The sequence below is a fragment of the Vollenhovia emeryi genome, unplaced genomic scaffold, assembly GCF_000949405.1.
Source record: "Vollenhovia emeryi isolate VEMERY1.0 unplaced genomic scaffold, V.emery_V1.0 DF939139.1, whole genome shotgun sequence".
Taxonomy (NCBI): domain Eukaryota; kingdom Metazoa; phylum Arthropoda; class Insecta; order Hymenoptera; family Formicidae; genus Vollenhovia; species Vollenhovia emeryi.
In genome coordinates, this window is record NW_011967227.1 from 1495125 (window position 1) to 1503495 (window position 8371).

Consider the following 8371-nt stretch of genomic DNA (forward strand, 5'->3'; position numbering starts at 1 on the left):
ATGCCACTTTGTAACCGCTTTTAAATCGACGAGCAGGAACTATCGCGCGACGCGAAAAGAAAGAAAATTGTTAATGCAGCAAGTAGCAATAGGTGACGACGTGTCATCTGTCAAGCGAGCCGATTCTAACTACGCGCGCACATTCGCAGGAGAATCCTCTAAATACACACACATAGTTATCCTTAGCATGGGCTTCTCGGGTACGCGAACGGTGTCTACTTGCGAACGGGGATCAAACGATTATATCTAGGGGCGTCGTGTATGTGCGCATATTTTGTATATTTGTATATTAGTATATCTGTCTAGCTGCACGTGTGCGTACGTGTCGAGTACACGTGTGTTGTGTGCATGTAAGTGGCGATCGAGGGGTCTAAGAAGCATCTCGCAAGAGGCGCAAAAGCTTACACACAAGCGGGGAAGAAACACGCTCAACTGTAGTCGATTTCAACACGGAGATGACGACTCTCGGAGATAATAAGGGGCGGGGGGGGGGGTGAGGTGTGGCATCTACTATATCGTTTAGGTGTCGATCTAGACGAAACCAACTCTTGCGTTAACTTCTACGTTACACCTCGAAATCGTACGGTTAAAATGTAATTACAATTGTCTCGCAAGCCGTAGGTAATACGTTAGGTATTTCTCTATACGAACTAGTACTTTAAAGTTTAACCGGCAAGACCCCATCGCGTGATCGGACAAACGGAGCAATCTAGTACAGACGGTGTTTTGCGGGGAATACTTTGGACGTTCTTCTTCGATTTCAGGCCGAAGGTACGTACGAACAATTTCCAAGGCGAGGGAGTATCTTCGGCTACAAAACGTGTCTGTCTCCAGCGAAATAGAGTATTTTCCGTGAGAGCGTGCCTCCTAAGTAAGTTCGTCGCGAGAGCTCGAAAGAAGCGTTCCGCCTTCTCTTTTTCCTCGTTCAGCGCTTCATCTTCAATATTCTACTTCATTTAAAGTCATTGTATATAGTACGTTCGTGTATAATATTACAGAGACACTAAGCATTACTAAGCGAGCGTTACTCCCTTTCTCTCTCTCTCTCTCTCTCCTTCCTCTTTTGTTTGCCTACCTCTCGTGTTCTCGCACTCTCTTTCGCTCGCGTGGGTAGGGGGACAAGAGGGGCGAAGCCGCAGGGAGAGCATGAAAAGCGAAAATGAAGAAGTAACGAAAGGGCGGCACACACGAGAACGTCCGCGGGCTGCTCTTGAGGTCTCTCGTCGCGGCGAACGGAGAAAATCGCAAGGGGGGGGAGGGGGTGAACTTCCGCAAAAGGGCGACCATAGCGGCGAATAATTACTATATCTACTAAAGCTATCAAGCTTATGCTCTGATACATCGACATGCAATTAGTTTGTCAGTAAGACTGTCGTCCTAAGTCGCGGGCTACACTGGTACCACTAGGTGTGTTAGTAACCTAATTCAAAAGTATTATAGTCTTCGTTAGCTTAGTCAAAAAGTTTATGTCCATCAACATCGAACTACCAATGTCAAGGCTCTTTATCTAGAAAGTCGCTTAAATGTTCTTTTTTTTCGTTTTCCTTTTACCTAGACAATTTCTCCCGTTACGTTTTGCAAGCGTAAGCTTACGGGGGAGGGCGTTCCTCGTTGTCGTTGGCGATCCTCGAGAATCGCAGCGCGACACACGCGCGACTGCGGCTGACACCCGACACGCCGTTTTTCGTACCGAAATACGTTCTTTTTTTTTTCCTTTCCCTTCCCCTTTCCGGATGTTCGCGATCTTACGCCGCGCCAGCTGGAGGAAAATCGCCCGCATGCTCGGGGAAAAATCTGTATACATATATGCAGTAGTACTCTGAATGAAAGGAACTCTTTTGAAGAATCGCGTACAGCATCCAGGGAGCGATTGCTCAATTTCGGAATGTATTCACGTACACGCAAACACGTATGTACCTGCGTACACACGTAGGTACGTGTATGCGAAATGACATCCGGTTGCATCTCTATTCTATAAAATTCATCTCGTTCCTGTTTCTTCTACAATGTTACTCTCTTTTCCTCAATACGTCTCTTTCCCGAATTTTTCTCTTCGTTTACATGACCTCTCGTTATATGCGAATCGTCACGTACCAACAAGGAAAGCAATCTACACGCCAAGTCAAAACGTTTCCGCAGAGAAATTCAGGTCTCACGACACTATATCTGTATTAATGCAATTATCAGATCGAATTATATGATTAAGGAGATTGCTGTGTCACGATTGATTTATGATTTACTGAAAGAATAAAAATGTATGCACATGTGATAATAAAATGCAATATACAAGTTTGCTAAACGGTAAAAAAATGTGAATAAAAACCAAGTTTTTTATAGAGATTTTATCAAAAATTAAAATATGTTTTCATTATAAATTTATATTAAATCATTCAATTAAAATTCAACACACAAAACTAATGTTATGTTAATTATCTATTTTGGGTCAGTTTATAATTTTCATTAAAAAAACAATATAGGACTAATATTACTTTTGACTATTAATTATCGTGTCTTGAGTTGGTTTATTATATGTGCTCATAAAAGTTATTTAATAAATTTGCGGACTCTCAATTTTCAATTTTTACTTTGATTTATATCAACAAGATTTTATTTGTGCAGTACTAAAATTTTCTATCTCATAGCGATTACTCGTATCTTACTTTTCTCTTTTGCATCTACAGAAACCATTTCTATCATTTACGAGACAAGAAAAAAATAAACTTAATTGTTTTTCCCGATTTGATTTTCCTTCAAAACATATCTATTATATTGGAAGAAATATTTTTGAAAAATTTTATTTTCTTCTCCTTCAACATTTTCTCTATATGATAACCGATCGAATTTGCGGATAACATCTCTATAAATCTTGACAATCGTCGACGAACAATCCGATTGATCGCTTAAACGTTCGCGTTTGTTTCCCATTTTATTCAAAATAATCGCGACCGTAAGTCAGAGCGCCGACTGATTTCTCTGCAGAGTTAAAAACACGTTTTGCGCTTCATCGTTCCAATTCCTCTCTATCTCTCCCTCTCTCGGTCTCATTTTCATCTCTTGTTCCTAGCAGAGTCAAAAATGCGTAGCGCGCAAGAAGCTAGGTAGGTACACACGAGCATATCCGGCCAACGAACGATAGAACGCATGAGAACGGAATCGAGCATCCGTCATTTTTTTTTCTATTCGCGCAACTCTAAAGATTGCAAAGAAAGACGCGTCGTCGCGTCATCGCGAACGTGCTCCGACTTAATAACAATAACGCCGCAACGATTTTCGTTAATTCTCGAGTAGCTGCTCGTAGAAACGTTGCGTACTTAATCTTACACTGGCGCGAGACTCCAATTAAGAATTAACATTCCCGACAGATGTTTATCTCCGTTTAGTCGCTCGGTTTCTCATGCGATCCAGCAGGCAATCGTTGGCCACGCGAAGCAGCATTCTTGTTGTTATATATAGATATACAAGCGGCAGCGTATATAAATCACCCGCCGAATTCCGTGCCGCTGCGCGAGACGACGCGTTTTCCGCATTCGGTCTCCTCTCCGGAAGCCGCAGAGATTCGCGAGAGATTCGCCGACGCCGAACGACGCCCGGACGCGGCGCGGCGGCAGCAGACTTGCGGCGGGCGGACTTTTTCACTTAATTACAAATAATCGTTTTGCTTTGTGATTTGCTTGCTGCAGCAGCTAAAACCCTTGACTCAAGTTGGGAAGCTCAAACTCCAGTGGATTCGTCACAACGTTTTCACCGTGGATTTTCACATTGTCTTTTTATCTTTTCATTGTTTTAGTTATCACTTTTTAGAAATGACTCTCGCGGTATCTGCGTCCGTAAGTCGGAGTAGCGCTTCGATCCTTCTTTCGTTTTTTACTTTTTTTTCCTTTGTCCATCTTCTCTTTCTCATTTTGTTCGCGTAATTATATTATTAATTATAATATTCGTTCATATATCGTGTATTTACTAGAGATTTTGGTATTAAAGGGAAAGACGGGTAGTACTGTCCGACGTTAATTTCGCGCTCTTAGACGCGCTATCGTCTGTATGTGACCGTTTCGTTTGTTTTTTTTACCTAAAAACTAATTCATCGTTTAGCGATTAGAGAGGAAAATCCGTTCGAAAATAAGCCGAAGGCATCCCGGTCGTTTCTTCTCGTTTCTCGAGCGCGTCGAGATCAGGGCGTACCTGAGTACCTTTAACGAACCGTACCATCGCGAGACGACACGAAAGGAGGAGTTATCGATAACTTCTCGAAGGACTTTGCTCGTCTAAACAGGCTGAGCGGCTGGCAGCGAGTTGGGACGAATCTGAATGTCGTACCTTGCTCTTGGTGTCACTCCATTACGAAGACGTGGTTAAACGGATCGTACAGTTGCGCGATTTACCGATACCAAAGAAGAAGAAATATCCCGAAGACGAGGAGCGCGGGCCCCGGGTCTCTAAGAGAAAGTATCGAGTATACTCTAAGTGGAATCACAATTGAAAATATCTCGCTCTCCTCTTCGTGGTGTCATTGAATCACTTAAATGGACATTCATAGATTATTGTACTTAATTTTATATAATATAACGTATGTATCTTTCTGTCTCTCTCTTTCTCTCTCTCTTTCTCTCTCTCTCTTCCTACGCGTATCTAATTAAATCTATGTACATACTAAGTATGGGCACGGAGGAACTCGTTCCTATATCTTTCCCCATCCGTTTCGATGAATTTACAAACCCCCTTGAGTTGCGTTTACAGCAGCATCCGTCGCACACTCAACTTTAAGGTCAACTTTAAAGACAAAAGAGTAAATAAAGCTTCGAAACGTGCGAATTGTTATGAATATTAAAAAGAAACGTTATATCAAAGAGAGAAAAGTATTATTAAATGATTTCGAACACATGACTAGAATCACAGTGTCGAGAAAGAAGTATATCAATAAAGGGAAGAAAAGGTTAAGATTTAAACGATTCGCCGCAAAGGAGTATATGCGAATTGTAAAACGGATTATTGTAACACACGCGTATAAAACGCCCTCTCCGCTCGTCCATAGATTTGTTTAACGAACGGCCTGAAGACCGATGAGACGTTCCTAGGATCCTCAGTACTTAAATTCCGTCTACGCTAAAATCTCGAGAGTTACTTCTCGCGCAATAATACTATTTTATGTACACGAGTAATTTACAAAGTTGAACTTCCAGCTATATTCGCGCCTACTGGCAGCCTCGGATCTTTCCCTTCTAATACCAAAGGTGTATAATCTGTTTTTTTCTTTTTGCTTTGATAAGAGTGTCCTTTGATTCTTAAATGCTGTACAGGAACATTTACTTGCTTAACTCTTTAATCACTCGTTTAATATTTTTTATTTATTATTTTATATCCGTAGGCTTATACTTATTTTGTCGTTAGAGTACTTTGTTATATTCCTAAATTTCGTTTAAATAATTATACTATCGTCAAAGTATTTCGATTAAACGTGAACTAAAGTGTCTCGATTAATACGTGAACTAAAATTAAAAAAAAAAAGAAGAGTATGATATATATCTTTAATAGTACAAAAAGGGAAGTTCGTGAAGGATCCTGTCCCATCATCATGACTAGTTCAAAAGTGCATTTTTCATTTCGGTATATATCTCGGTATGAATATTCGATAGATCGTATCGTGTCGTTGGTCGGGAAAGTTGGTGTAAGCCTCTCCTGGACGGTAAAATGTCTTTCAAGCATTGCCACGTATTTGTAAATATTAGCACATGTAGTGAAATTTTTCAAGTCTCAGGCTGATCGCGGACTTGGGAATTAAACTCTGAGAGTGACTCTTCGAGGCAAATTCTGTTAAATGAGCGATCATTCCACGAGACACTTTCGAGGAAATTAGATCCGCAAGCGTGCCTTAACATTAATATTTTCGACATACACGTGTATATCTTGTAAAAAAATATTGTTCGGAATATTTTTTTTCTTCTGGACGCGAGAATGTATCGTTTAAATTTTTAACTGTGGAAAGAAATGAGATTCGCAAAATCGCGAAATATATATATATATATATTATATATGTATATATGCAAAGTGCACGCGTAATCGTGGGGAAACGGCTTCGAAGATGCAATTAAGCGTGCACGTAAGAGTCATCATGAAGAATGCATTTAATGACGAAAGACTCGATCGATGGAGGGGGGTCCTTCACGGGAAATGAATAATTATTAAGGGGTATTAACGCAACAATATTAAAGTATTTACGAAGGGTCGCATATTTACGAAGACTGAATGAAACAACGTATAAACTTATTCCCTATCGACCGTGTAAACCTATACACGCGCGATCCAGCGGATCGATTGTTTCTTTTTTTTTCTCATTTGTTTCGAAGAGCAGATATAAAACGATTCCTCTCGTTTCTCTCGGCAGCTTTCGTTCGCACCAAGAATATCCTGCGATATCCTCTCTCTCGCGATCGCTCTTGCTTTACACTCCCAGCTCCTCCTCCTCAAGTCTATCCTTAATTAAATATAATTTCTTATCGTATGCATATAAATTTGTCATATACATTTGTCGTAGTGTAATAATTAATTAGTGTTTACCAGCCTATAGAATGTGCGATTTTCGGCGTTTGCTCGGTTCTCGCGAATCAAGTAAGACGGTCGAAAGTCAAATAGCCGGCGCAAACCACGTCCTAAGGCTTCCTGTTACCTCTCGCGCGAGAGAATCGATCGCTTTGCAGTTTCCCGAGAAATTCCGACGTTCCATTTCCGACCATTAACTTCGCTCCGCTCGTCTAATTGCCGCCAATCAATCCGCCGATAACTATTATACTCCCCTTCGAGCGAAATCGTTACACCCTCTCGCATATGCATACATATACATATACATGTCTCTCCTCGTACGTATATACACATAGGCGTTTACATTATCATAAAAACAAAATATAATTGAGATTTGTTATATACGAGTATAAAAAACTTCGTTATGCGTTCGCGCCGCGTTTATATCATATCTTCGTGTAAATTCTTTCGTCGTCTCTCGGTGATATTTTATCGTCGTTTGTATATATTTTTTTTTATTATATACGCTTTCTCTCCCACCTCAGGATCGAGTGTTTCTTCGGTCATTTGTTTCATCGCGCTGATTCGCGGCCTCTAGCTAGTCTACTTATGTGATAAGGTTACGATTTCTCTCTTACGCCGCAACCCGGCGTAAATATATAATTATATAATTATATGTATAATATTAATACGCTTTTATAGAACAATATTTTGAGACGAACTCTCTCTCTCTCTCTTCGGATTTTCTCACGAGCGTGTCTTGCATCGCGTGAACGCGCATCCGCACGTCACGGCGGAAGAAGACACCGAGTGTATACGCGCGGCAAATCGGGGAAAAGGAAGAAAATCGTAGGCACGGGAGAACGCAACGTTCTCCATAACATAAAGTCTATTATTTAGCTTTCGATATCTTTAGAGAAAAAAACTGAAGCAATTACTTTACATTCTACGACGAGAAAAAGAGATAAAAATAAATGGCGTCTTATACTGCATTTTATATTGACGACGCCTTATTTCTCTCGCTTTTTGATCGTAAGACAAAAGTAAATTGTATTCGAAATATATCAATGCAATGTATAAAGGATTCCGGGATCGAGAATGAAAACTTATTTCCTCGGCTGTACTTTGCTGCCCTCGAGAAAAACTGCCGTTCGTCGATTACCGAAGATGAAGACCGAGAAAGGAGCTTGGTTGATGCGACCTCGCCACGCCGAACGCAGAAGTCGTAGGAAACTTGACGCCGAACTGCGGGTCATTGTTCGCTAACTCGCTCGCTCGCGAGAAGAATGGATTTCCCGATGTATTCAAGTTTGATGTTTGCCCGCTGGGACAAAACGCTGCCATTGTTTTCCCGTCGATACTTTACACCCGATTTCCGAGAGACCTGGGCGCTGCGCGCGAGCGAGTTAACGAAAGGGAAAAAGGGTATCGTGAAAGTTGAAACTCGGCGGCAGTTTAACCGGGTCGCTCCGAATCGTCTCCGAGTTTTACCTCTGCAGGCGCGACGCCACGGGAAGCCAAATATAAATCGAAAAGAAAATAAAGGAACGACATTAAGGAAGACTCGCTGGCTCGCTGCAATTGCAACGAGTGCTTGGACTTTCGACGAATTCTCGAGGACTACGCGGCAATTCGCTCTTTCAACCCCCCACGACCCGGAACGCCACGATTCGGATCACCCGTCGCGTCTCCCCCCTCGGTTCTCCAGTCTTCTCTCGCATGCAAGACGAGCTTGCGGGCTTACACGTTTTCTTCCTTCCCCGTTCCGGCCTCACGCCGACCTCACTCACGTTCCTCCTTGCCGCGCGCTATTTCTCCCCCTGTCACCTGAACGTGCGCTCGCACGTTCGTGCGTGTG